We start from the raw sequence: 25,293 nt of genomic DNA on the forward strand, positions 1-25,293 counted from the left end.
GATTTTTTTTAACAAAGGGAGATGGGGAAAGTGGGAAACAATTGATTTTTTTAATGATTTTGCAAATCTTTGTTTTTTAACACAGGGAGATGGGGAATTGATATTTTCACCCCTTGGGATTTTTTTTAACATAGGGAGATGGGGAAAGTGGGAAACAATTGATTTTTTTAATGATTTTGCAAATCTTTGTTTTTTAACACAGGGAGATGGGGAATTGATATTTTCACCCCTTGGGATTTTTTTTAACATAGGGAGATGGGGAAAGTGGGAAACAATTGATTTTTTTAATGATTTTGCAAATCTTTGTTTTTTAACACAGGGAGATGGGGAATTGATATTTTCACCCCTTGGGATTTTTTTTAACAGGGAGATGGGGAAAGTGGGAAACAATTGATTTTTTTTAATGATTTTGCAAATCTTTGTTTTTTAACACAGGGAGATGGGGAATTGATATTTTCACCCCTTGGGATTTTTTTTAACATAGGGAGATGGGGAAAGTGGGAAACAATTGATTTTTTTAATGATTTTGCAAATCTTTGGGGGGCCGTGGCCCCCCCCCAAAGCTATACGTAGTTCCGCCCCTGTATACGTGTGTTGTTTAATGGGAGCAACTATTCTATTCCTTCAGAAACTTGGGTTTAGGGTTTTCTCTGTCTGGTCCCGGATCTACTAAGGAACCGCCCGTGATTCCATTGATCTGAGCATAAGGCTTGGATAGATCTGAAGACTACATCAGAACCGAGTATGTCGCGTTCGTTGTAGAGCGTCTTCCGCTGTTGGATCTCACGCATCATCAATCGCTTCTATCTGATCATCATGGCCGGAGGTAATGATCATTTTCCGCATAAGGTTAATTAAATTTCTAACAGTTGGTATCAAAGCAGACCTTTGATTCGTGATGATCGATTGAAGCTAGATGCTTGATCGAGAAAATTATGTATTTTCGATTTTCTGATGTGTTGTACCCTCCTGTTTTATTATTGATCACCGATCATATATTTATGTTAAAAGGGAGAGTACAATAGATCCCTCAGATCGAAGTGTTATTTGGGCGTTTTGTAGCTGGCCGTTATGGTAGCCCTATGAGTACAGAAAGAGGGTAAAAGGGGATTAGATCTCCGGTTTTGAAAGGCCCTGTGAGGTTGCCGTATTGCAGCTATAGGGTGACCGGTATAGGTCTTGCCCATGCCGTCTTGCCACACACACAGATGGCAGGTTTTCATGCCATGGTCGTCGGCGGGTTTTGGGAGCCATCGTATTTAAAGAAAACCTAACTTCAATGACGCCTTTTACCTTCAAGTCTCATAGGTTTCAGGCCGATCAAGTGCCGACCAGATACCTATTCTGGCGTACTACGCCATGACATGGTCCGTCACGGCCGGAATGGTGGTTGTGGGCCCTCTCTGCAAAACTCTCGCCAACATCAAACCCTTTTTTTCTCTATTCGTTACTGGTTGGAGAAGAAGGGGGTATATGAGTAATTTTAAATATTGCTATGGCTTATTTGTCATTTGCCCTTCTTGCATTTTAATTGTGGTTATTATATAATTTCTCAGCGGTTGCTTTTGTTCGTACTGCATCTTGTTTTCAAAGCAATATAAAAGACTTCTCTATTAACATAATAACGATTCTGCCATTGTGATAACTTTTCTTTAGCAAGTGGGCAATTGTGACTATTTGGGCGTGAATTTTAAGATTTGGGCCCACGGTCCGGTCCCAAAGCTCAGTAGTTAGTACCTTGTTTTAGATCCAGAAACTTGGGACCAAGCTCGAAATCAAGGTAACCCGGCCCAAAATCACTGTTTAAGCCCAAACATAGAAATTAAAGGCCCATAATATATTTATAGCATGAAAATAGATTTTTTTAAAGGCCCAAAATGAAATTTGGGGCCAAGATCGATTTTTTAAAGGATGTCAAAGTCGATCCTGGGACCCGCTCAAGTAGACCATTAACTTGAATCCTTGGATTTAGGCCATATAAAGTGCTCCATTGGTCAATCAAGAGTTCAAGCTCAATGGTCAAGATTTTATCATTATGGGTTTTGGTGTATAAAGTTGTTTTGGACCATAAGGTCTGCAAATCATATGTTTTGCAAGGCCCATTTATGGATTATGTTTTATTCTGATGTGTGTATGGATGTGCTTCTAAATGATTAGTATGGGATTATGGTTTGTTTTCTTATTATCGATTCTTATGGAATTATAATTATGATATCCATACTCTACAGTTAGTACCTCCCCTAAGGAACCCTTGTGAACTGGAATCGACCAACTGGCATACGGTTTTGGGCCGATGAGTCGATTTCGGTTATCTTTATGTCACGTAAAGGAGGACGTCAAGACAACTTGAGAGTGGCCACAACATCTTAACTTGTATTGGCATTCGGTGGTTAATTTAGACCGTTGGTTGCACTTAACCACATCAAGAGAATTCGGTGCGAGTGAATCAACTAGAGATTTATTGATTCTAATCGATCTAAGGCAAGAACGTCCAATTGACTCAGGAGTAGCCACAGCATCCTGGGCCATGAGGAGGTTCTCGTAGCGAAGTGCACCGGCAAAGTGCACTACGCCACATGGGGTTGATTGATTTGCATTGAATTAAGTGACACAGGGCATTGCGATCAGGTAGTGAAACATGATTGATCGGCCCCACAAGGAAGCAATCATGGTTTAGTGATTGATCGGTTGAGGTGATCAGTGGGAGATCAGTTTTGGGGATATTTTTAGATGCCCACAGGTATAGGGATATCTCTGGGATTGGTTTTACAACTAGTTGACCCCATAAATAAGGATTCTGGCAAATTACTAGTGTGTTGCAACCTTTGCCCACAGGAGGGTTGCAATGACGCATTTTATTTGCAGCCAATGTCGTTAACGTGGGTTGATGACCTGATATATTTAAATGGAATCTAGCACGCATTTTTATTAAAGATGGCATGTTTTTATGTTTTACAGTTGCACGTTTTGCTATGTTAAGTAATGAAACTACTCATATTCCCTTTCTTAATGGGGAAAATTTCTCGGACTGGAAAGATAAGGTCTTGCTTACATTAGGGTGGATGGACCTTGATTTGGCTTTCTGTGTGATATTTACCTCATAAACCCACGAAAACCAGTAAGACAGAGGAAAATGATTTGTATGAGAGGTGGGAGAAATCCAACCGATTGAGTCTTCTACTCATGCAGAGCCACATAAGTAAGAGCAGTAGGGGATCCATCCCCAAGTGCGATATGGCCACGAAATTTCTAACTTCTGTTGAAGAACAGTATGTAAGTTCCGAAAAGGCTCTGGCTGGCACCCTAATGGGCATGTTATCTTCTTTAAAACATACTAGAGAGAGAGAGAGAGGGATCCGCGAACACATCATGGAGATGAGAGATATAGCCGCTCAACTCAACTCACTAAAGATTGAGATTTCTGAGTCTTTCCTCGTGAATTTCATACTCAATTCCCTTCCAAGCCAATATGGGCCATTTAAGATCTCTTATAACACACATAAGGCGAATTGGTCCATAAATGAATTATTGACCATATGTGTTCAAGAGGAAGGGAGGCTGAAGCAGGAGAAGTTAGAAAGTGCCCATCTAGCTACTCATGGAAATAAGCGAGGAAAGAAGGGTCCAGGTGTTCATAAGAAGAAGCATAAGAAACTGTCAGCTCGGTTTACTAGCGATAAGGATCAACGCCCTTGCTTCTTCTACAGGAAGAAAGGACACATCAAGAAAGACTGCCCCAAATATGCAAAGTGGCTTGAAAAGAAAGGTAATCTCTATTCATGTGTTTGTTATGAATCTCATACTGTTGATGTCTTTCATGATTCATGGTGGATTGACTCTGGTTCCTTAATCCATGTGCCAATACCATGCATGGCTTAACCAACCACAGAACCCCAACTGAAGGTGAGCAGTTCATCTATTCAAGAAACCAGATGAGCTCATGTGTGGAAGCAGTTGGGTCATATACACTTGTGCTTCAGTCTGATTTTAGTTTGCACCTTGAGAGAGTCTTTTACATTCCATCGTTTTCTAGGAAGTTAATTTCTGTTTCCAGACTTACAGCTTGTGGTTTTTCGTTTAATTTCTTTGACTCTACATTTGAGCTATCTAAAAACCGTTCAGTTATTGGCTATGGTAATCTTGTTGATGGTTTGTATAAATTACACCTCAAATCTCCTTCTGATTACAACCTAATGGCCCTGCATGATAAAAGAGACACTAAAAGACGTAATATGGATAAGGACTCATCTATCATCTGGCACAGGAGATTAGGACATATCTCCATAGAGAGAATCAAAAGGTTAGTGAATGACGGTATCTTAAAGAAACTGGATTTCACTGATTTGGTGATTGTGTGGACTGCATAAAGGGAAAGCAGACCAACAAAACCAAGAAAGGTGCCAGGAGGAGTACTGAGACCTTAGAGATCATACATACAGATATATGCGGACCTTTTCCTACTCCATGTTTGGACGGTCAAAGATTCTTTATCTCTTTTATCGATGACCATTCACGATACATGTATCTTTACCTTCTATTTGAGAAAAGTGAGGCACTAGATGCCTTCAAATCTTATAAGGCGGAGGTAGAGAGACAGAAGGAAAGGAAAATTAAAATCGTGAGGTCAAATAGAGGAGGAGAGTACTATGGTAGGTACACTAGAACAGGACAAAAGCCTGTTCCATTTGCGAACTTCCTTAAGGAGGAAGGTATCATTGCCCAATACTCCATGCCGGGAACTCCATAGCAAATTGGTGTGGCTGAAAGAAGGAATCATACGCTAATGGATATGGTAAGGAGTATGCTTAGCAACTCCACTCTCCCAATCTCTATGTGGAGTGAAGCCCTTAAGACCGCTGTGAACATTCTTAACAGGGTTCCCAGTAAGGCAGTTCCAAAGACTCCCTTTGAGCTTTGGAATGGTTGGAAACCCAGTTTAGGCCATGTGCACATATGGGGTTGTCCAGCTGAGGTAAGGGTGTACAATCCACATGAGAATAAGTTGTACCTAAAGACTATCAATAGGTTCTTCATAGGATATGCTGATAGGTTGAAGGGTACAGATGCTATTGTCCTTCCCACTTGGCGAAAATAGTTGAGGCTAGGAATGCCAGAGTTCTTGAGGATAATGACATTAGTGGGAGAGAGCAACCTCGAAGTCTCGAACTCGAGGAGATGCGGGTTCAGGATTTTACACTTGCACTAAAGATGGTTGCACCCCTTGACATCCCATAGGATATCACGATGGAGCAACCAACCAATACAGTGCCGCTCCATGAGGAACCGATTGTCACTGAACCCGTTGCCTTAACTCCACTTCCAGTAGACGAAGAGGTGACTTTAAGGAGACCCTCAAGAGTAAGAAGATTGGCTATTCCACATGACTATGAAGTGTACTTGCAAGAGATTGACCATGAAGCTAATACCGATGGTGACCCAATCTCGTTTTCACAAGCCATGAGTGGAGAGAATTCCACATCTTGGTATGACGCCATGAAGGATGAGATGGACTCCATGGCCAAAAATCAAGTATGGGATCTTGTTGAATTGCTAGAAGGAGTCAAACCCGGTGGATGCAAATGGGTTTATAAGGTTAAAAGAGACTCATCTGGTAATATCGAACGGTATAAGGCAAGACTTGTGGCTAAGGGATTTTCTCAACATAAAGGTGTGGATTACCATGAGACCTTCTCTCCAGTTTCTAAAGATTCATTAAGAGTAATTATGGCATTGGTGGCTCATTTTGATTTAGAGCTACACCAAATGGATGTGAAAACGGCATTCCTCAATGGGGATCTTGACGAGGAAGTTTATATGGATCAGGCTGAAGGGTTCACATCGGATAAAGGAAAGCACCTGGTATGCGAATTAAAGAAGTCCGTGTATTGGCTAAAACAGGCATCCCGCAAATGGTATATTAAATTCCACGACGTGATATCCTCGTTCGGATTCATAGAGAACATCGTGGATCAATGTATATACCTTAAGGTCAGTGGGAGCAAATTTATATTTCTAGTCCTACACGTAGACGACATTTTGCTAGCCAGTAGTGATTTAGGGTTACTACATGAGGTAAAACAGTTTCTCACTAAGAATTTTAATATGAAGGATATGGGTGAAGCCTCTTATGTTATAGGCATAGAGATTAACAGAGATAGGTTTCAAGGACTTTTGGGACTATCTTAGAAGGCCTACATTAATAAAATTCTAGAGAGATTTCGGATGCAAAACTGCTCGTCTAGTGTAGCCCCTATACTGAAGGGTGATAAGTTCCAAGAGGAACAATGTCCAAGGAATGAATTAGAAAGAAATGAGATGAGCAAAATTCCATATGCATGTGCAGTCGGCAGTCTGATGTCTGCGCAGGTCTGCACTAGACCAGACATCGGATTTGCAGTTGGGATGTTAGGCAGATATCAGAGTGATCAAGGGATGGAGCACTGGAAGGCAGTAAAGAAGGTTCTACGATACCTTCAAGGGACGAAGGATTACATGCTTACTTACAGGCGGTCAGATAATTTGGAGGTGATTGGATATTCAGATTCAGACTTTGCTGTGTGCCTCGATACTAGGAAGTCCGCTTCAGGATATGTCTTCCTACTTGCGGGAGGTGCCATTTAATGGAGGAGCGCGAAGCAGAGTCTGACCGCTTCTTCCACTATGGAGGCAGAGTTCATGGCGTGCTATGAGGCCACTTCACAAGCACTATTGTTGCAAAAAAATTTCACAGGGCTCAGGGTTGTTGACTCCATTACTAGGCCGTTGGTGGTTTTATGTGATATTTCTGCCGCAGTTTTCTTCTCAAAGAACAATAAGAGCGGCAGTGGTAGCAAGCACATTGGCATCAAGTATCTTATTGTTCAAGAGAGGATTAAGAATCGTCTAGTAGTGATAGAGCACATTCGCGCTGATATGATGATTGTAGATCCCATGACTAAGGGGCTTCCTCCCAGATTGTATGATGGTCATGTGGAGCGCATGGGTCTAGTTAGATCGTTTAATGCTTGATTGTGATACAATGAGACCATTATTTTCATTTGAGTTGCAACTATGGTTTGATGATTCTTGCTATTATTATTTTTATCTTTCAACTACAGTGTATACATAAAGTTCCCATGAAAGATAAGGTTTGTCCATGAGGACAAAATAAAGTTGGACCAGAATGGGCATTGGTTAGCCTATTCATAAAGGATTACACTAAATAAAGTGTTCAATAAAGCGAATCAGTAACATTGTGATACATGGAAGGGAATACTCGCTTTAGGGTCATACCGCCATGATTCATGCACTTGAGACTCTTTATATGAACTAAGGTAAACTCTTTAAAGAATATGGATTGAGAGTTAGTTTTCGAAATGTATGGCCATACATCAGGTTTTTAAAATGTCTAAAACCCAAGTGTCTTTTTCAACAAAAAAAAAACTTAGGCTTATCAATATGGACCAAGTGGGAGACTGTTGGAAATTTGTTTCCATTTAGGTGGCCCATAATTGATACACCTAAGATTTGGAAAATCTTAGACTTTTGTAAAGTGGGTTTTTCGCTACTAAGATAACTCTCATTAAGAATCCTAAATAAGAAAGAGAGTTAGTGTAATTGGGAAACCAAATCATTCCCTTAAGCATATATATACGTGTGTTGCTTAATGGGAGCAACTATTCTATTCCTTCAGAAACTTGGGTTTAGGGTTTTCTCTGTCTGGTCCCGGATCTACCAAGGAACGGCCCGTGATTCCATTGATCTGAGCATAAGGCTTGGATAGATCTGAAGACTACGTCAGAACCGAGTCTGTTGCGTTCGTTGTGGAGCGTCTTCAACCGTTGGATCTCGCGCATCATCAATCACTTCTATCTGATCATCATGGCAGGAGGTAATGATCCTTTTCCGCATAAGGTTAATTAAATTTCCAACATATATAACTATAAATCAGAAACCTAGTCATGGCAATTAAACTAATCAACACGAGTTTAAGCAAACTTTCCTAGAGTTAGAGGTTAAGGCAACGAAAAGAAAAGAAAAGAAAAATGCAACCCAAAAAATTATTTCAACAGCTCATTCACAGTTATCCCCATCCACTTCTTCCTCTACCAAATAGAAAATAGCATACCTAACAGCTTCCCCTTCCCCTTTCCTCTTAGCCAAAAATCCATAAAGCGAACCGCACATTTTTCAATGCAAAACCACGAAAAGTGACAAGCCCTTAGAACAAATGGAAAGATACAGTAAAATTAATTAAAATAGCTCTAATTTAATGAAACCACCAGTGCCAACAATCCAGAAGATGTAATCAAGCCAGTAGGCTGAAATAAAGTGGTAAAGTATTAGATAGTATAAAAGTTAACACTACACTGCTAACAAAGATCTTATCCGATGCAGAGAAACTAATCTCGTAAGGTGTTGCAAAAACTAAAAATTTTGCTATTGAAACACCCTGTCCCCAAAGTAATTAAACAGAATTTTAAAATATATAATTATAAATTAAATAAATGTGTGGGACCCCCTTGAAGCAATCTCTTTGGGGAATTTTTTGAATACATCCAAGCCCAATCAAAGGTCAGATAGCTCATTATAGTAGTTAGATCAGATTTATCGGATTGATTAAATCAAAGGTTGAAGACTAAGTTTGTAATCGAACCCTTTTTTGTAAAATCAAATTGATGGTTAGATGTTTAGATCAATGATTGGACTATTAGAACCCTTAGATTTATGATCCGGTAATTCCGATCGACGATCAGGATATGGTTGTTAGAAAAGTTGTTGCCCAATGATCGATTAAATTGGAAATTGATTGTAATCTGAGAAGACTACAAGATCAACGGCCATTGTTCACTTAGGTTATTTGAATAATTATTGTTATTATCATTAGTATTATTAGTATATAAGTTAGTATTTGATTGGATATTCTATATTGCCCAAGCTGAGTTTTAATTCCTTAAAAAATCAAAAAAGAAAATTCCACCAATAGGAATTGAGAGATGCCCGTGAGAAATTTTAGGGATGTAAAACGTTTTTCTCCAAATTGTAGAGCTAATCTAGTCGAATTTTGTTGAATGAGAGAGATATTTAGTTGCTAAATTGTAGGGATTCTCCTTACTTTTCCAAAGTCACAAATTCTTTGGAATAGAGAGAATGTGGGAGTTTAGCTAATACAAAGGGAACCTCAAATTGGAGAGAGAGAGAGAGAGAGAGAGAGAGAGAGAGAGAGAGAGAGAGAGAGAGAGAGAGAGAGAGATTTTCAACTTAATATTAATTGTTACTTGGAATGAGGGAAATTAGGAAGTTTCCTAAGTTTTAGAATTTTCACTATTGCCCTAAAACACAAATTCACTATTGCACTTTTGATGTATATGAATTGGAGAGAGAGATTTTAAAAACCCACTTTTGGGTATCTATTTGTGTTAGGATGGAATTCGAAAACAATTATCTTACTAATTACCTCTTCCTTTTGATTGGTTTAGAGAATTTAAGATTTAGCAATGTCTTTTAAAAGCCCTAAATTTGCAAACGTCCAAGTATGAAATTCCATAATAGCAAGGGCATGATTTTCTATAATTTAAAAATTAAAGAATGTTTCCTAGTTTAAATTGAATTACAGTTTCCTATTCAAACTAAATTAGGATCCTTACCAGGAAATGAAGCTAATGAGTCACACCATGAAGCTTTAGGATAGGACAATTGACCATAGACTAAGAAAAGAGACTAAGGTGTCAGAGAATCAGTTTGGCTTAATGCCCGGACGATCGACTATGGAACCTATCTTCTTGATTAGGTGGTTAATGGAGAGATTTAGTGAATATAAAACGGACCTTCATATCGTTTTCATTGATTTGGAGAAAGCGTATGATAGGGTTCACAGGAAAAAAGTGCCTACTAAATATGTTGATGTGATTAAGGATATGTACGATGGAGCAATAACTAGTGTCAGAACCACGGATGGCACGTCTAATAAGTTTCCAATTACAATACGACTGCACCAAGGATCAGCTCTAAGCCCTTATCTTTTTACGCTAGTTATGGATGAGCTTACAGAGGGTATTCATGATGAGGTATCGTGGTGTATGTTATCTGCAGATGACATAGTATTAATCGACGAAACCAGAGCAGGAGTAAATGCTAAGTTAGAGTTATGGAGAACAACTTTGGAATCCAAAGGTTTTAGACTGAGTAGGACTAAGAGTATATGGAGTGAAACTTTAGTAATGTAAGGAGGCGGGACGAGGATATAGTAAATATGACTGGACAAGAGGTACCTAAGAGGGATATCTTTTGGCATCTTGGTTAAATTCTACTAAGGAAGGAGAGATTGAAGAGGATGTTAACCATGGAATAAGAGCAGGTTGTTTGAAGTGGAAGCTCGCCTCAGGAATATTATAAGACAGTTTTATAAGACAGTTGTGAGGCCAGCCATGCTGTACGGCTCAGAATGTTGGGCCACCAAGAAGCAACATGTGCATAAGATGAGTGTAGCAGAGATGCGAATGCTTAGATGGATGTGCGGCCCTACAAGGTTAGATAGAATTAAAAATGAAGACATTCGTAGAAAGGTGGGGCCGTGGGGGTGGCACCAATTGAGGAGAAGATGAGAGAGCACCGCTTATGATGGTTTGGACATATCCAACGTAGGCCTTTGGATGCTCCGGTGAGAAGAGGCGACTCGTGCTAAATTGATGGAGTAAAAGGAGGTAGGGGCAGACCGAAAAAAACTTCAGTAGAAACAGTGAGGAAAGACTTCATAGCTAGGAACATAACAGAGAACTTGACCTTGGATAGATTAGAATGGAAGAAAATGATTCACATAGAAGAACCCAACTAGAGCCAGGATTAAAGCCAGGTAGATTCCTTTCACATTCTTCATGAATTTTTCCTAAATGATTCATTTAGCCGACCCCAACTAGTTTGGGACAAAGGCTTTGTTGAGTTGAGTTGAGACTAACTATAAATACATGTATAAACCCAAAATCCTACAGAAAACCCAAAATAGAGAAAATCGTGTGGAGCTGTCGGGAGTCTTGGTGAGGAGAGAAATCTTTCTTCTATAAAGGTATGTGATGAGTTCAATTTACTTGTTTTGATCTGAAAAACCCTCCAAAAATTGTAGTTATTAATAGTGGACGGGAGAAACAAGATCTATCGTAAGAATTTGTTAAGTTGGTTGGTAGATTTTTTAAACTGTCAAAACGAACCGTGTTTTCTTCTTGAATTCTTTGGTTCAAATGAGAATTTAAAGGTGGAGATCACAAACCTAAGATAGACCTTGATAGTCTTATGCTATTCAATTAAGAAGAAATTGATTTTAAGAAAAAAAGATGATTGTGGGAATTAGTTTGGGAGATTTGGATTTTGAAAATCATCTTTCCTCACGTTTTTCAGTGATCTTTTCACATTTAAAGAATCAAATTCATCGTTAGAAAAAAGGAGTTAATTTACACTTGCCTGAATTGATCATTGGGGGGCCATGTCCACTAAGCATGCATGTAAAGTCACTAAACTAGCTAAGCATGCATGCAAGGCCATAAACCATAAAAGGGATTTTGCTATTCATTGGGGGGCCATGGCCCCTCTCATGCTATGCTCCGCCCCTGTTTTTAGGTGACAAGAAATTAGACAATCATATCTCTCATCAATGAACATCATCATTAACATGGTCTCCATAGAACGTAACCTAAGGACAAATATGTCATATCCAATAGATAATAATGCCCATAACAGGCATATAATTCATAATCCAATTTTATTATTATTAATATTGTTCAAAAACAACACACACCAAACCTTAAAACATCTCTATCAAAGGAGAACCAAACACAAGTAGGTTGTTACTAATGTTCCATTGCCGATGCCACCGAGCCGAATTGATGGTGATCATGGAGCAGTTAAGGTGTTAGCAATGTCGATTACAAATCGATATCTGACATCCGCTTTGGTGAGCCGCTCCATGGCTGTGTTGACATAGTCCATTGGAACGACCTCGACGTCTGCTGTAATGTTGTGCTTCCCGGCAAAGTCGATCATCTCTTGGGTTTCTTCCATTCCGCCGATGCAACTTCCTTCCACACCTCTCCTCCCTGCCAAAATCAAAATCATTATCATCTTGTTCGTTGGACCATATGATAATTTCATAAATGGTAGGTCAAACACACATTACATGGAAAGGGCTGAGTACAGGGATCCTCTAGATTTGATCATCCTGTACATTGTTTTGTAGGATTCAATAATATATATTGATATTGGAACTACCATGTTTTGATGAACTCACCATGTTTTACATGTTTTAATCAGCTTCAAAAGGCTATCATAATTCCCAAAAAGCTCTCAACAGCCAATCTGACAAGTGTAAAACAAAGTAATTCAACTAAAACAGTTAAAAAAGAGTTGGTATAGGATGTTTGTGCATGTTTTTCTTTGAAGAAAATACAGGTGGAAGTTCAAGGCCACTTGTTCAGTGATCCAAACAATTCATATACTAAGATTTTCTGTGGGATGATTCCAAGCCTTTGATTTGTGGAGGCTTTTTTGATAAATTTAGCAGTGCCTATAAATTGGTTCAGATTACTGTAACAAATGGCCACAACTTGTACTTCTACCTGCTAAAAATGAATTGAGTGCCATCAACAAATACAACACTCACTAACCTCCAACCAAAGCATACACTGGGAGCTCAAGTGGTCTATCCGATATGCCCACCATAACGGGCTTCCCATGAGACTTCAAAAGACCAAGCAATGGCAAGAGAGGATGAACAGCAGAAACCGTATCGATGATACCATCCATGGTTCCCATGGCAGCCTACACCAAAAAAATGCAAAATCTTAATAGTAAAATTGCACTTCTTAGAAAGATCATAAAGGAAACCCATCATTTTAGCTGAATCAAAACAAGAATTTCTAAATTGGGGTCTTAACTGTCACACCCAGTAGCAGAAGACTAAATTTACACCATAACTAGGGGATAAATTTCACTCGGAAAAATACAAGGGCAAGAAATCCATTTCCTCTAGAGGGGGTCCAAGTGAACACAAAGAAGAATCCTTACACCATAATAAAATTCTTACCTGCATTTGTGCTGAGTCATGGCTGACCAGGAACGAGTCAGCACCGAGTCGCTCAATTGCTTCCTTCTCCTTGCTAGGAGATTTGCTGATTACTGTCACCTTCATTCCAAATGCCTTCGCAAACTTCACCGCAACGTGCCCAAGCCCACCAAGCCCAACCACTCCCAAATGCTTACAGGGCTCACTCAATCCAAAATATTTCATTGGGCTGAAAACGGTGATCCCGGCACACAATAACGGTGCACCCACATCAAGGGGCATGTTTTCAGGGAAATGGACAACATAATGCTCATTAACGACTAGCATGTCAGAGTAACCGCCATATGTCATGGTGCCATCGTGATAAACAGAATTATAGGTCGAAATCACTTTAGGGCAATAATTCTCCAAGCCCTTCTCGCAGTTATCGGAACTATGGCATGCCCCGACCATGCACCTCCCTTATCTCCAACCTTGAATTTTGTTACATTGCGCCCCACCTCTGTGACTACACCAACAATCTCGTGCCTGTGGAAACCACTCATTTTAGCATAATATTTTTGCATTGTTACCAAGCAAAGAAATAGATTCGTTCCTATGTGTAGATACATGTGAGAACCGCAATGTCGCAATGTGATGAGCCCCACAAATCGTGACTACTGGATGCTGATTAGATGATGGTGATGTTGAAATTCTATTACCAACTTGACATTTCTAACCATCCAAACATAAGCCTACTAGGGGACTGTTAAAACAAAAAAATGTCTAATAATTAACATTCAACTAAAAAAGCATCATTTGAAAGTTCCATGAGTGAAACATTAATCCTACGCAGTCCACTCAGTTTTGGACCTATTGAGTCAATAAAAAACTTATTTGAATTTACCTTGGTGGAGTTCTTATCTGAGGACACATTTTTATAAACACTATATCAAACTATAAAGATTGTCCAATTGGTGGGAAGTTTCCAATCAATGGGGACTTGCATTAGATGTTTGGTTCCAACAAACACACAAATGCAACTTGAAAGACGTAGAACGAAGCAAACCACCAGAGTGTATCGTGCAACTTCAAAACCCATGGCATAGCTATATTTCCTTGTGTTTTTGCATCAAGCTAAAGAAGGTGTTTTATACCTCAATTAGTGCTGCTAGGAAGACACATCCGAAGTCCCTGACAGCCCTTCCTGTACTGCCATCTTAACATGCATTTCTATAAGACAAACATATCTCCACATTGGTAGAATTGCCAATACAGAGTGGATTGTTGTCTGGGATGATTATCCATAGGATTGGATCCTAACAAACTACATTGGGTCCCACATGGGACATATTTGATTTAACAAGTGAAAGAGAACTATCTCGTTCTTTTGTCTCCTTATCATAGATGATATGAATTGTATTTTATACTCCGTAACAGATCATATATCTAAGGTAACATGGTAAGTTACAGTTTTATCAAAACAAAGTAACATAAATTTTGCCCTAAGCATAGATGATATGGTGGAGGTCGAGGATGTGGAATGTGCTAGTTATTGGATTATTGATATATTTGAATCTTAGTGATTGTATTTTTTTGGTGCGTAAGCTGGGAATTTTTGATATATTTGAATTTTAGTGATTCTTGGATTTCATTGTTGTGATGGATGTAGTATGGATGGAGCGAGAGTTCGTCACATGTTATTGAGTTGTTCTAGGAGCTTGTTGATAGGTGGGTGATCTATCTATCTGTGGATAATGTGATTGCCAGTGATGAGATAAAATGGGTTATCAGTGTATTTTCTTTTGTGAAAGTTGGTATTGGTCATGTGATATGTTGAAGGAGTTTGTGAAGAAGTCATAAGTTGAGATGTTAAGATTGGAGGAGTGCAGATTTGAATTGGTCTAGTTATTTATGGTTGTGATATAACTTGGACATTGTTAAATGCATGTCTACTATAAAAACCTATTTTTCAAATTAGATGGTGTGATTGTAGGTAAGAGACGTGCTTCAATGTATTAGGCTTATAGAAGTGCATATTCGAGATAGGGTGCTAGTGGAAGGGGATTCTCTAAATGTCATCAAGTGGTTGAAGCGGAGACCTCCCCCTTGGCAGTTTGCACAGTAGGTTGACGAGATTAGAGATCGAGTGGAGGGTTCTTCCATATCTTTTCATCATGTTAGAAAGTCTGCTAATTTGGATGCCGACTGTCTGGCAAGATTGGAGGTCCCGAGGGAGTCCTTTGAGCTATTTGATTTTTTTCCACCATGAGGATTGGCTTAGTGCATGTGTGGGTGTGAGAGCGGTTTCATCCGTGACTAGTTTATTTTAGTAATTAGTTCTTGTATGAAATATTTAAAAAGCATAAAAATGAGCTACTAGGTAACTTATTATTCAATAATTTGACAATATTAATTTTCTTAGTAGTGTTTACATTTAGGTTCATTAGGCCTGAGTTCTGGGTGTTGGATAATGTTTAAGGATACAAGACTGAAAGAGGTTGGCGTAGCTGACATTGGGTGGAATATGTGGTGATTTTTTTTGTGGTTGACCAGTTTTGTGTAAAGCTTGTTGGCTTATTTGGTTAATCACATGCTCATAGAGATAAGTTATAAGAAAGGATCAATGTTGGATCAAAAAAAGAAATATCTTATTAGCTTCGAAGGCTTTCGAAATTGTAATACCTTGTTAAATGACTTTATCTAAAGAAGTGAGACAAACATTAGAGATCTAAGAGAGATCTCAAATGCAAGAATTCGATGGAGGTGAATACAAGTAATGACTTGGAGTGGTGACCTGATAATCTACTTGCTAGTGTTCTCTGTTAGTGTAAAATTGAGTGAAGGTTTCATCATTTCGTTGTCTTGTGTTTATTATGTCATCAAATGTGATTGCTAGGTCGAAGTTATACTCAAAGCAACTGAAAAAAAGGCGAGATAATTGATTGACTTGGTGGATTTATGAACCATGTGAAGGCAATATCTAAATAAAAGTTGAGAAAAGATTTGCATTGAGAGGGTTTTATAGTGAGAAATCATCATATATTCTATTAAAAATAACTTTAAATGATGATGCGGATTACATGTTCTGTCATACAAAGTGGACTGAAGTAAATCAAATATGGTAGAAATTTGACAGATGTTATAGATTGAGGATATGTGAGATTAAAGGTCATGAACTGCTGTAAAATTGAGTGACATCATTGTTACTTGTAATTTGTTCCTCTGTTAGATTTTTGATAATTTGTTCAAGTTGATGATCGGATACATTTTTGGTGGATAGGGTAGCATTTGAAGTGGCGCTCATACTGTATGCAACGCACATGACGAATTATTCAAACATGGGAGGCGTTATAAACAACTACAGCGCAGGGAATGGGAGGCGTTATAAACAACTACAACGCAGGGAACTCCCTGCGCTGCAGAGCAGGAACACTCTCCTCTTTATTTATATGTAGTTTTATTTTTGCTAAAACTATATGTTTACAGTCTGTTCTATGGACTACTGTCCTAAGTGGACCATTATAAGACATCCTTAAGAAGACGGCCCACAACAATCAATACTACTAACATCTCTCCAGGAAACCTAAACAAGGAGTTATAGATGTAGGGGTTAGCATCTTCCAGTCAAGGAGGGGCTAATGATAATGGGACCCGTTCATGTCCATCTGATGCATGTGAGCCCCAAGACAGCTATAGTATTTATTTATATCATTTTTCCTTCAAAATTATATACTGTTCTATTGCTGATGATCCAGCCATCCATCTCGTGACCTCCCCGTGAATGGGCCATAACTATATTACATGTAAAGTCATTTAAGTAGTTAATATTACATGTAGGTACTTACAGATTTACATGTAAATAAGGGAATGACTCCTATTTGAATCTATTAAAAATAGTTTCAAGACCCAACTCTAAAAGGATAAAAAGTTAACTTTCCAGTTCTTGTAAAAAATTCGAAAAAACGGAACGATATTTTTTCAATTTTAAAAATTCATAAATTCTATCATATCCAAACATTATTAAATCTCCAAAGTCTGCTAAAAAATCTCATAATTTGGTTTCTAAAAGTTTTTCTAACGCGATGCACTAGTCAACACAGGCATTTCAGCTGATAGTGATTTTCCTTTAAGTAAAAATTGGATCTTTTAATAAAATGTCTTTTTTTAAATATTTGGTTCATATAATTATTTCTTATATTCTTTTAGTAATTTTTTATTTTTTTTATTTTTTTAAATATTTAACTATTAAAAAAATTCTCCAGCCTTCACGCTTCCTGCTTCACACTTTCCAGAGAGCCTTCGCTTCCCGCTTCCCTTTCTGGCAGCCTTGAGAAAAACAAGTGATAACCTAAATAGGTGTGCCCATAATAGAGTAAGTGGCATTTCTTTTTCTTAAATGACAAAGAATTACTTTAACAGAAGAGGGGAACATGAGGAGAACCCTAGCGATCGAGATGAACAATACAAGACAACAAGACACAACATATAAAAAGGCTCACAATGCAAAACTCCTCCAAGGGGAGATAAAGTCGAAGGTTTTCAATGCTGCCCTAGAGACTCTCACCCTAACTAGCCTATCGGCCTCACTATTCGCCCAGAACATTTTCGTCTTTGCACACCCAAGTAAGACAAAATGAGGATCTCCTTACACGTGTCAACCCATGCCGATTATATTCCTTATCTCCAAACGGACATCACCAACAATTTATAGGATGCAGGGCATTATAATAATTTCAAGAGGGATGATAGATGCAAAGGCTCTCTTTATGCAAGGGCTAAAGAAGGGCCCTGGAATACATCCACGTCATTAAGTTCAACCGAATTTGAAAATGACGCGGATCTGTTCTAGGGCTCTTCTCCGGCCCTTGCATAAAGAGGGCCCTTGCATCTATCATTCCTCATAATTTCAATTAAGACTAATTTGCTATTATATTTAAGAAAATGGAAAGGAAAATGGCGTTAACGTGTGACATACCCGGGAATGACAGGATAAACAGAATCTTTCCACTCGTTCTTGACTCTGTGAAGGTCCGTATGACAAATTCCACAGAACAAAATCTTCAATGTTATGTCATCGTCACCATTAGCCCTGAAAATCACATATCAAAAGAGTGCTGCCACGGAAACTGAGAGTAGAACTGAACATGTCCCCCTCCATGCCTCATGGCATTGGAGGGGTAGTTTTGCCATTTTAAGAAAACAAAAGGCCAAGAAAATAGAAAAAGATTGCTAATGTGTAAAAAGGCTATTTGCTTGGTTCTAAACTCACAAGTGCCCTTGCAAATTTGAGCCGAAAGGGCGCTCCTATTGCGTGAAAGTCACCAGAGTGCATTAGTGCATTACTAGTAGGTAAAAATCAAAGAGTAATAAGTGCACTTTGGTGACTTTCACCCAATGAGAGCGCCCTTTTAGCTCACATTTGCAAGGGCGCCCATGAGTTTAGAATCCCTCACTGTATAAAAACGGGATTCCGTTTTGGAAATAAAAACGGGCATGACATGACCATTGATTTGACTTTTTTCCAAGTGTATTTATTGCATTATCAGGATTTGTGCTCTCTGCTTTTGTCTTTTAGTGGACGTGGCACCAATGGTTAATGCCTGTTTTTTTCTCCAAAACGGAACCCCTTTTTCCTACTAGTGCTCCTATATAATTATTCAATATTAATTACAATTTCTAAATGGGAAATGTTATCGGCACAACCATATTTTGATATTTGCACAAACCCTAGCTGTCTTTTCTTCTTTAATGGGCTTATGAGAGCTTTTGGGGAAAGGTAATAACCTTTTGACAGCTCTTTAAATACTAAAAGACAAGATGGTTTGAGAAAATTTCAAAATATGGTTGTGCTGATATCATTTCCATTTAAATATTATATTAAAAAGGGGCGATTTGCTAAGAATCATCGCAGAAAGCATTTTGCAGGCCAGCTGTTGCATGAGAGAGCAGCCAGATAGGCTCATTTTGAAATAGCTTTTGTCTTATTCATTTAATTCATGTGAGGTGGCTGCACTCTCATGTAACAGCCGGCCTGCGAAATGCCTTCTTCAATGCTCCCTAGCAAATTCTTAAAAAGATGATACCCGCTTTTGCAAAAAGAGTAACCTACTATATATTCAATATTTGCAAAAACAGTAACATAGCTTGCAAATTTGCAAATGGGGGTAAAGTTGACGTCTCTGGCAGAATTCAAACACAAGATGGATTTAAATTTTAAAATGACAAAAGTATCCTTTATCTTAAGAATGTTAGGGGTGGCATTATGATCTTCCCACACCCCCTTGTTTTTAGAGTTTTTAACTGGTGTAACTGTATAAGCATGCATAGTTCAGTACTTTTCAAAACACCATAGGATGATCGAAACCGTCCATCTGATGTCCCACAATGTAAATAGGTTGTGCCCAAAAAATTGCTTCCATAAGATGATCCTAGCCTTCCGATCTATAGCTTCATGTTATGGAAACCTCCTTAGATTAGAAGGCTAGGGTCATCCTATGGAAATGATTCTTTGGGCACAACCTATTTACGTTGTGACCCATCAGATGGACGGTTTGGATCATCCTGTGGTGTGGGCCGTATACTACCTTTTGAAAATATTGAACTAAATGGACTTAAACCATGATTTTTGCTGATTAGTCCCTACATGGTAAAATAAGAAAAGCATATTATCCAAACTAGTGCTGCAACAGGGTCGGGTTTTTCAAAACCCTAGCCCAACCTTGGATCCCATTATCTCGGCCTTGACCCGCCCTGACCCTGAGTCAGGGCCGAAAAACCTCAACCCATGGCCCACCCTATAGGTAGGGCTGGCAATTTCACCCGAAAAAGAGGGGATCCGCCCCGTTTGGGGCGGGGATTCCCCGATTTGATAGGGGAAGGGGAAGGGGAAGGGGAATTTAAAAATTCCCCGGTGCGGGGAGGGGAAGGGGAAGGGGATGTAGTTGTCCCCTCCCCGCTCGCCCCGTTAATCAATGCCATTTTTTGGTATATTTTTAAGTGTTTTTTTTAGGAAAACTACTAGAAACTCTGTGGATCGGCTACAAGATTCCCCCAAACATAAACTTAGCTTGTCTTTTCCTTTTAATTAGCTTCTGAGAGCATTTTGGGAACTATAATAACCTTTTGACAGATGTTGAAATAATAAAGATAAGCTGAGTGTATGCCATTATCAAAAAATCGTAGTGCCAACATCTGTGGCGAAAATAAAATAATAAATTGCATTTTTATTTTGGTTAGGGACTTAGGGTTTCCTTAATTCCTTCCCACAAAAGAAACATTGCTCAGGTTAGGAACACAGTTCACTTTTTGCATTTTGGTGATTCCCAAGCCTCTGAACATTGCTCAGGCATCTATTTGGGTTTATAACGCCTGTTGGTGCGACTGCTGCGAGGGCACTCAAGAGTCAAGTCAGTACTTCAAGGAATTTTGCTATCTTCTGAAGAGTAAGAAATATATCTCCTTCGTCTACAAGTATGTTAGTTCATAACATTTTTATATATTGAAATTGCATCAAGTTGATTAGGGACACCCATCATCAGTGTATCAATGACTAAAGAGGGGGTGATGTTGGAGCGGAGCGGGGCGGGGATTTTGTCCCCGAAGGATGCTGGGAGGGGAAGGGGATTATATATTCCCCGCGGGGAGGGGGATTCCCCACCATCCCCACAGAGGGGAGGGGAAGGGGAGGGGGGAAATTCCCCGCAAAGGGGAAGGGGTAGGGGACCCCAACATCCGGCCCCGACCCGCCCCGTTGCCAGCCCTACCTATAGGGCTCAGTGCTGGCCCCGGCCCGCCCTGATTGGCCCTGATTGGGCAGGGCCGGGCCGGGCCGGCCCTAATTGACTCTAGTGCAAATAACTGTTAAGAGTGCCAAAAATAAAGCAACCACTTATCATATAGAACAAAATGATCAATAAGAGAAAGGGAACAAAATAAGACAATATGAATTCAACAACATGACGGGCAACAAAGACAATTAATAATAATAATCTAAAGAAACACCAATCCAAGATAATAGAAAACATTAGAAAAAGAAACATGCATAGATGGTTCAATTCTATAATAGAAAACTTAGGGTCGGGCCGGGTCAGGGTACCCGAGGCATTATCCCAGAACCCGACCGGAGCCGAGTCAGGGTCTAAAAAAATGAACCCTGACCCGACCTCAGGGTTGGAAAATCCAGCCCTGACCCTGTTCGGGCTCAGGGCTGATAGGGCCAAACTTGCACCCCTAATCCAAACAGTCCTACTTTTAGAGAATAATTGCTAAAAGGTCCCTAAAACCAACATACGTCAATTTTCTCCATTAAAATTTTTAAAATGGCAAATTTACCCCTCCAACCCGTTAATTCATTTCAGCCAATGTTGATTTCCTTTCCAATATTTTCGGAAATAAATAAGAAATAGGCAAAAATAGCATCTCTTCCAATATTTTCGACAAAAATCTTGTAAAATCCTACAAGTTGTTAACGTTTTAGGCATTTTTTTTTTAATAAAAAGGATCTCTTCCAATATTTTTGACTTTATCCCTCTAAATTAATCAGAATAATCACCCCCTTAAATCATTAATGAAAAAAAATTCGTAAGAAATACTTTTCTTGTAACCCAACCAAGATAGGAATTATTTAGAAAAGTTTGAAAGGAAAAAATATTCTTAAAATTTCTTACTTTATTTACACATGAAGAAAAGATATCTCCAACCCACCCTATTTTAATTTTTTTTTGAGAGGGGTTTTCAATTTATTATGAAATTCATCCAAATTAATCTAAATCATGTAATCTACTTTGCAATGAAAAACGAAATCAAAATAGGCTAAAACCTGTTAAAGTAGTTGCGGGGTAAAATTGTCATTTTAAAATTTTAAACGGAGAAAATTGACGTATGTTAGTTTTAGGGACCTTTTAGCAATTATTTTGTAAAAGTAAGACTTCTTAGATAATATGCTTTTCTTAGGGACTTTTAAGCAATTATTTTGCCAGACTAATCAGCAAAAATCCCTATAAAAATTCTGGTTTTAAAATAAAGTAATTTGCACATGAATAATCAGTTTATAATCCAATCCTAACACCTAATCTTTATGTTTTTTTTTGGTTAGACTTCGACTTTGTTCAAAACTATCATAGGTGGAAATCACCTAGGGGTGCAACTTGGATTGGTTAGCAACTGAATGGTTCTACGGGTAAAAGCTCAATCCGAATTCCTCTATTTACAATCAACCTGCGCAATCAACCCGAACCGACCTGATTTTAAGGTAAAGGGCAACCTGAATTCCTACAAACATCAACCCGAGTTGCACCTCTAAAATCAACAAGCAATAAACATTTTTTTTTTTTTTTTGATTTGGGAGTTATAATGCAATGGCTAGCAACTGAATGGTTCGGATCAAACAAAGGTGTGATGCATCAGGCTTTGGTTGTGTTGTAGTGTGCACAACCATGTCTCTTAATGAGTGTCATTATAAAAACCAAGGGGTGTGGGAAGATCATTATATCTCGCATGTTAAGAAGGAACGATCATAAAAAAACAAACAATAAATAGTATCTCCAGAAACAAAAGTAAATCAGTGGAAGAAATGGATTCATGAGCCCATTTAAAAATCAACATTTTTATATGGTATAAGCCCATTTAGTTAAATATTTTCAAAAAGTAGTGTACGACCCACACCATAGGATGATCCGAACTGTCCATCTGATGGACCACAACGTAAATAGGTTGTGCCCAAAAAATATTTCCATAGGATGGTCCTAGCCTTCCAATCTATGGAGATTTGCATAACATGGAGTTCCTCAAAAGATTGGAAGGCTAGGATCATCCTATGGAAATGAGTTTTGGGGCACAACGTATTTACATTGTGACCCATCAAATGGACGGTTTGGATCATCCTATGATGTTTTGAAAAATATTGAACTATGCATGCTTATACCATATAAAATCTCTAAAAACAAGAGGTGTGGGAAGATAGTAATGCCACCCCAATTGCAAACTATGGCCAAATGCCATTCCTCTTCTTGCAAATTTGCAAACTAAGTTGTTCTTTTTGAAAATTGCATAGTAGGTTACTCTTTTTGTAAAAACCCAAAATGATGTTAACACCCCTAGTTTTCAGCAGACCGCCAGGAACTGAAAATTTTCTAAAATCAAAAGAGTATGATGGCAAAGAAACAAGGGGGGTGTAAATATCAACTTCCGACTTTAAGTAAAGTCCAAGGGCCAAACATTGCAAGAAGCCCATCAATCAATATTGGGTTTTTTTTTATAGGGCGCTGATATCTCCTCCCCCTCCCGCCGCCCCGGCCCGCCCCCCGCAAGGTATATGTCACTTTTTTTCTCTTTTTTTTTATGACGTAGTGTGTCCCCACCCCCCTTGAATCGTGTTAGTGCACGTCTCTCACCTCTCTCTCTCTCACCTCTCTCTCTCTCTCTCTCTCTCTCTCTCTCTCTCTCTCTCTCTCTCTCCACAACAGGTACAGTTGATGGCCTCCCAAAATTCTCCTCCTTTGTGCCCAAATCCAACCCACTATGACAGTGCACCATCCAGACCATAGGATGATCCAAGCGGTCCATTTGATAGGCCACATCGTAAATAGGTTGTGTCCCAAAAACCTATTTCCATATGATGATCCTAACCCTCAGATATAAAGAGAAATTGCTTATTATGAAAACCTCTATAGATTGGAGGGTTGTGATCATCCTATGCAAATGATTTTGGGGGCACAACCCATTTAAGTTACGGCCCATCAAATGGACGGCTCGGATCATCCTATGGTTTGGACGGCACACTTTATTTTCAAAAATATGAGTGGGGCCTAAATTGGGCCTTAATGTTACTGTACGAACCACACCATAGGATGATGCAAACCATGGACGGCTTGGACCATCCTATGTTGTAGACGGTACGCTTCAATTTGAAAAATATCGGTGGGGCCTACGATTGGGCCTTAATGTTACTGTACGACCAACTCCATAGGATTATCCAAACCATGGACGGCTTGGATCGTCCTATGTTGTGGACGGGCCTTAATGTTACTGTACGACCAACTCCATAGGATGATCCAAACCATTCATTTGATGGGCCCAAAAATCATTTCCATAGAATGCAAACAAGCTCCATCAGTGCCCTTTTTATATTTAGAATAGAAAATGTTCTAAAATAAAAATCAAAATGACCCATTTAAATAAATTGATTAACATAATGTGATTGATATCAGAATTTAGTATCAAACACTGAAAAAAGAAAGAAAGATAATAATAAGAACAGGGTTCTTATTTTCTTCCATGAATATAGAAACCCTTCATTATTTTCATCCAGTTTCCATCAAAGTTAGGGGGAAAATAATATCCCCATAAAATATCAGAGTTCTACCCACACTATCTTTTATATATTGAAAAAAAAAAACGAAATGAATGAACAATCTATCTGGGTACCTTCTGGAAAAGTGAAAGGGGGAGAGCATTCCAGAACTATCTCTTGCTGCCCAACCAAATGCCTTTTGGGGGTGTTCTGTTTCTGGGGATTTCTCCATTTTCTTTGATCTCTTTGAGAGAGAGAGAGAGAGAGAGAGAGAGAGAGAGAGAGAGAGGATGGTTTTCTATAATGCTGAGAAGTGTATATATAGAGTGGGGACTGTGGGGGTGTAGGGTAAGGACGTATTCAGTGACGTGAGGTCTATCAATGTTCATTGCATGCCTTCTTTCTTAGGCAACAAAATGTAGTCGATGATTCTGAAACCCTGAAAATATCTGCGTTATCGCATGCAATACTTTTGCGGGAATACATTAAAGAGCCATTTTTGATGGAAAATGATATCAGCACAATTATGTTTTTATAATTTCAGTAACTTATATTGTCTTTCATTATTTAGAGTTGTCAACCGTAGTAGCCTTTTTAAATGATAAAAATAGGGACAGATATGGACACTACCATACTTCAAATTATCAATAATTTGTAGTATTGTCGAGTGCGACGAGATTGCCGCTGAAAAATGATAACGCCCGATGAGATTAGTTTTAAAATGGAGCGGCCTAAACTCTTGATGACGACATGCGTAATGATAACTAATTACAAGACAAGGGAGAAGGAAAGCAATGCAAGATCTCATTTTTCACCAGCTAGTACTCAATCTTCAACTTTGAGGACAAGGTTGATTTCATGGCGGGTGGAATGTTAGGTGCCGAGATGGGTCCCACTTAGAGTCGAATAAATGAAGGGAAATGATAAATGCACCGCTTTTCATTACTTGGGACACCAAGTTGCAGTTTACGACGGCAATCAGGTCCCTTAA

The 25,293-nt window shown here is 38.9% G+C and overlaps 1 long non-coding RNA gene and 1 pseudogene across 1 annotated transcript; one reads left to right on the top strand and one right to left on the bottom strand.

Annotated features, from left to right (window-relative positions):
* Positions 1–578: 578 nt before the first annotated feature.
* LOC143857814 (uncharacterized) lies at positions 579–16,551 on the top strand. The gene is made up of 2 exons (XR_013238768.1): positions 579–826; positions 16,293–16,551. It is a non-coding gene; the product is annotated as an uncharacterized LOC143857814 (long non-coding RNA).
* LOC143857813 (putative mannitol dehydrogenase) lies at positions 11,839–24,534 on the bottom strand (annotated as a pseudogene).
* Positions 24,535–25,293: the final 759 nt, after the last annotated feature.

This window comes from Tasmannia lanceolata, unplaced genomic scaffold (genome assembly GCF_043159265.1).
Source record: "Tasmannia lanceolata isolate RefF3 unplaced genomic scaffold, GAP_Taslan_0.1 ptg000025l, whole genome shotgun sequence".
Classification (NCBI taxonomy): Eukaryota; Viridiplantae; Streptophyta; class Magnoliopsida; order Canellales; family Winteraceae; genus Tasmannia; species Tasmannia lanceolata.